General features: G+C 44.4%; 1 long non-coding RNA gene across 1 annotated transcript in view; it reads left to right on the top strand.

Annotated features, from left to right (window-relative positions):
- The first annotated feature begins 539 nt into the window (after positions 1-539).
- Positions 540-5,402, top strand: part of LOC142590957 (uncharacterized) — a 10,135-nt gene continuing 5,272 nt past the window's right edge. Inside the window, exon 1 of the long non-coding RNA XR_012830294.1 lies at positions 540-996. This is a non-coding gene — a long non-coding RNA (uncharacterized LOC142590957). The remainder of the gene's footprint in view (positions 997-5,402) is intronic.

Below are 5,402 nucleotides of genomic sequence, written 5' to 3'. Positions count from 1 at the left end.
TCGCTTGAAAATTCAGCGCTTTATAAGGGTCGTACGCCTACGACTCCCCCCCCCCCCCCCCACAGAGAAGCTAAGTTAAAGTAGAATTTGGTAGGCAGTAAAATAGTTTATAACTAACCACACTCGATTAAATCCTCTCGCCAATATTTTCAGCTCTGGTGAAGTGAATACGTTTTTTGATGCTGTGATTTATTTGCACAAAAACCGCTCACAAGGTGTATTGGACCACGATCATGGATAAATACTGAACGGCCATCATTGCCAGCTGTACATATGCGAAGTGTAGATTTCACATATGTCAAAAAAAGTGGTTAACTCAGAAAAGGTACGAAGCGAAGGAAAACGTTCTTGCCGAAAGTACGTATTGCATGGCCGCAAAGGACAGTTGTCGCGAGTTCGCCAGCAGTCGTATGAATATTAACGATCTATACGTACAGAATAATGCACACATGAATGCACACACTTCATGAACTCTAAAGCCATCGTATTGTCTTTCTTTCTGCCTGCAGGTCCCACAATGCTATGCATTTGGGAATGCTTTCCCTACATGCATTGTACACTTCCACGAAACATGCTTTGCACAATAGTCTATACGGTACAGGCCAGGATTTCAAAAGTATCTCCAATCTAGAAAATAAATATTAAAATAAGCATTCAACGTTAGGATATGCCGGCAAAAATATGCTTCGAAACGACGAAAATAGTATAGCACGTAATATTTTTTTTATTATGGATTAGCCAGTATTCTCTAAAGAGAGTATTTAAGGTAATCATCCTGCAGGGCGGCGACACTTGTTCTTGTGTTTACGAAAGCTATGACAAAGATCCACGCGTGGAACATTTTGGTCATTTTGACTGTATTGGCCCTTCTGTCCACAGCACAACAAGGAGTCGATGCAGCTAAGCCTGGAGGTCCACGTGGAAAAAAGTGTGGACGGGGACGTGTCATCTGCCGGCACAAAACTCCTCGAACTACTCCCAAATGGACCCTTAGGCGTACGTATTTCTTGCGCTCCTAGCTGCCAAAGTAATCTTCGCAAGACACGCTGCTTGTAGCTTGACTTGTAAACTTTTTTCTTAAAGCCAAAGCAATAATTTCTCTATTGCAAATGAACGAACTCGCCGAGTGGTCGTCCTTTATTACACGTAAGGCGGATTGAGGAGGCGTTTGTGGTTATCAGTCTCATGGCATGCGCCGTAACGCAGATTTGTGTTGGTGCTTCAAGCTGTAGCTGTCAGCTCTATTTATTTAGCAGTGAAGCTGCTAGCCTCTAATTGGTCGACACTTTTCGTGTAGGCGTCCATCAGCAAAAATGCGGGCCCATCCTAGCAGAAGTGCAGGGACAGGAGCTGTTGTTAGTCCCCTCGTAAGGCTCAGGCTTCAAGCAGTCAGCGAGGCGAAGCGAAGAGTGCATACATTCTTTGGAATCACTTATAGAACATACAAAACAGCGTACGTTTCACCAAAAAACGAGCACGAGACAATCAACCGAACCACATAATTTTATGATAAGGCGCTCCGGATAACAACACGAGGCACGTATTGCTCCTCCCGTATGTTTTCCGATAAAGATGACTGATGTGTAAACTGCCATGCCGACGGAAGCTTGCGGCGTGGGCAGTGATGTCCCTAGCCTTTTGTTTGTAAATGAACCAGAGTAGCAACCGATTTCAATGTTGTGGGGGCACCGCTATGCGTGGCAGCGTGCTGTCAGAATTACCATTACTCCCATTACTCTCACAACTATAAATTACCATACTGCCATTTTTTCTAAAGCATTGCACACCCCCTTCACAAGTTGTAGTGGTCGTTTTCAACAGCTTCGCTGGACATTCACTTTCGCAAGGCCGGGATGGCAAGTCGATTTCATTTTTCTCGTATAAGTTCGTACCTTCAAAAGAAAAAAGAAATAAAGCTTTGAAGCTACTGCCATTAGAGTGTAAACTTTCGCGGCTTGTTTGCGAATCAACTGATAGAAAGCTCTCATCAAGGTCACGCATGATCAATTTCAATATTTCGGTTTGCTTAAAACACCAACTGGCCGCTTACAAATCTAGAAAATAAGGCTACAATTTTAAACTGGATCTGATAATGCATATAGCGCGCATAACATCTAAAACTAATGAGGATATAAGGAGTAGAACTTTCAATAACAAATTCTAAAAGAAAACTTAATTTACCGCTTTTGTCAGCAGTTTGAATCGGTAGGCTTAGGGGCGCAAAGAGAGCCAATGTGTATTAACTGTGGTGTAAGGGTTCATTCAGGGTAAGGTACGTGAAGACGCAATAATCTGTAGATTCTGGGCCCTCTGGTTGCGAAGGGCACATCACCAGAAAAACAGACCGAGACACCGCCCCCTTCACGCGTTAGAGGCGCACTATGCCTCGCACCTGTCGTGGAGGAGTGTGATCATTGGTGCATTGACTTGGACCCCGCTTGCCGCTCTCCCCAGCTATAGAGTGCCTCGATGCGACGCTTCCAGGCGGGAGGCGGCGCTTAGATCTAGGGACTCTATCCGCAGCTGCTCCTGCTCTCAGGAGTAGTGCAAGCATGCCGCGACCAAGGAACAATCGAGCTGCTTCTAGGTCGTGTGCTAGAACAGTTAGCGATTGGCACGACTAGTCCTCATGTAATGAGAGAAGAGAAGTGAGATCGCTTAGCTCGCAAACGCGCAAATAAGGAGCCACTATATAATCCTGCGCACCACGATAATTCTCCTCAAGTCTGCTTCGGCCGTAGTTTGTGATAATTCTTTTAAGCAAGGTTTTTGAAATATCTCATTTCCATTTTCAGTTGTGCCCGTGTGTGTATAAAAGACAAAGAGAATGATGAATAGCCAAGAAAGGAACAAGAGTTGAATCGCCGGTCAGCCTTTAGAGTCTGTGAAGGAGTACGTTTACCTAGGTCATTTACTCACACGGAATATTATAACTAACATTAAGAGAAAAAAATGGAGTTGGACAGGTGACGTGATGCGTAGGCTAGATAACCGGTTGACCATTATGGTTACAGAATGGGTGCCAAGAGAAGGTAAGCGTAGTCGAGCGCGCCAGAAGACTAGGTGGGGCGATGAAACTAGGAAAGTCGTGGGCGCTGGGTGGAATCGGTTGGAGCGCAGGACAGGGGTAATTTGAGATCTCAGGGAGAGGCCTTCGTCCTGCAGTGAACACAATATAGGCTGCTGCTGCTGCTGATGATGATCACCATGATGATGATGGTTATTATGATGTGTAAACACTCGTAACAAAACAGAAGCTACTACACGTGATGTCTCATTTTAAACAAGAACTTCCGAGATTTGCACACTGTTCCTCAAAGGCCTATCATGTTCAAAATAACTCTGCTAGCCTCTCTAGGCTCTCTGCTACACCGTGGCGACGAGTGTGAACCTTTTTTATTGTCTTGGATTGCACGGACGCTTCGCATTGCATGCAGAGCATCGCACGCGTAATGCGAAGACATGGGATCGTTCCCCACCCTGCGGCAAGTTGTTTCTTCCTCTACTTTCATTCCCATTAGTTTATTATTTCTTTAATTTAATTCGTATGCACAAGTAATTTCCCCTATGTTGTCATTGGTGTTTTTGTTTGTTGGCTTCTCATGATATGATTATATAAAGGAAGAGCTTCTAACACAGTGTTGCACTGCAATAGCTGCAGATGTAAGCCTCAGTTTAAAGATGAACGTGTGCTGGATCGCCACCACGATTAACAAACGTGAGAAATATCAGACGCGTATTTTATTAAGAAATGTGGAGACAGATGTGTTAGTCAACCGTCGGTGGTTTTACACGGTAAGGAGTTCGCGCTTTTGAGCCTATGCCAACCCCAATCTTGTGTAGTTTTACTCCTGGCTAACCTTCCGAGGTGACTGGTGCCTCTGACGGTGTGTTTGATAAATATATAACCTTGTGTGCATATATGTCTGTTTTGTGATCAACAAATCCAGTTGGTAGCCAGCGCTCGTGTTGTCTTCTTGCAATCCTTATTCTTTCGTCTCTTTTTGTTCTTTTTTGCGCACTTCGGTGCTTCGGGCTGCCGAAATTTTACACCGTGGTCGTCACAATAGATTCGTGATACGCATATCACCATGCTGTCATCATCATGCGTTTAACTCCGTCCAAGGTGACTAATACCTTAAGCCACTAAGTATGTGTTCTGGGTCGTGATGCCGGCGTGGTCATTAGATCGTCGTCATTCCGTCTTTGTCATCTGACTCTATTCATACAATCCTCATCACAATCTGGTCATTACACAGTCGTCGCACAAACAAGAGATAAGGGACAGATGGCTAGCAGGGAAGCAGGCTCTGAGGCTCGCGAAAAGCAGTGCTTACATTTCAGAAGGCATAGCAGAGTGGTCTTGTAATATAGTCTCGGAGTACGAAGAGCGGTCAAAACGGTCAGGCTGTGCATTTGCACGGCTCATTAACGGCAAAGCACTTATCCGAAAGAAAGTGTGTGATGCCGCTGTTGTTGTTCGGTGTGAAGCTGACCTAGCGGCACTGACTCTGTATTTACACTACTTAAGAAATGCATTACTTTAAACTTCTGCTTCCATGTTGCGTGAGTGCTTGTCAGGGGATAACAAATGGTTTTTCTATTTCAGCCTAAAAATTCGGTCAATCTGTAAGAAGAGCGGTGATCTTGATTATCTTCTGCAGAGCATGTGCTGAATTCCTGACGTGATATTACTAACATGGGGAGTGCAGGATGGCGATTTCAAGAATATTTCCCGGTTGCACATGTCTACCTCAATCGCAACTCACGAGGAGGAGGCGTTGCGTTATGTGCAAAGCAAAAGTTGAAGGTTAACTTGGTCCCGGATTTTCCTTGGATAGCACCATTATTGTAAGAAACCTACCGCCAAAATAATGGGAAAATGGTGTCAGTACTCTAAAGCCCTCTACCTGGTAATGGCACGCCTTTCTTAAGCTTTTTTTGACAGTGTTCTTGATTTCTGTTGCTACAAAAATTCTATGACTCCTATTGGAGGAGCCTTCAATATTTATGTCATGGAGGTGGCCGGTGCTAGTTCTAATTTCTTGTCGGTTATTTCAGCAAATGGTCTCAAGAACGTTATGAAAACGGCCACGAGAGCTACCGCTTCTTCAGATAATATTCTTGATATATTTATTGTTTATGTGGCTTCTGTTGTCAACTTTGCTGGTACGATTGCTTGTTATATCGGTGATCACTGCGCTACAATTGCCTCATTTTCACTTCAGTCCGGAATTACGGACTGTAACCATGATGTATATGCTTATCAGTGTATGACTGAGCAGGCTTCCAGGCTTTTTCCTGACTGTGGAGGTCCGCTGGAGGCCTGTGAGCTATCGTTTCTCTGTAAAAGAGAATAAAAGAAACAGCAGGAAATAGTGCTCGTGGAAAAACATGCCCAA

This window comes from Dermacentor variabilis, chromosome 8 (assembly GCF_050947875.1).
Source record: "Dermacentor variabilis isolate Ectoservices chromosome 8, ASM5094787v1, whole genome shotgun sequence".
Taxonomy (NCBI): domain Eukaryota; kingdom Metazoa; phylum Arthropoda; class Arachnida; order Ixodida; family Ixodidae; genus Dermacentor; species Dermacentor variabilis.
Note: the sequence above shows the minus strand (reverse complement) of the source record. Positions and strands in the feature narration are given on the sequence as shown.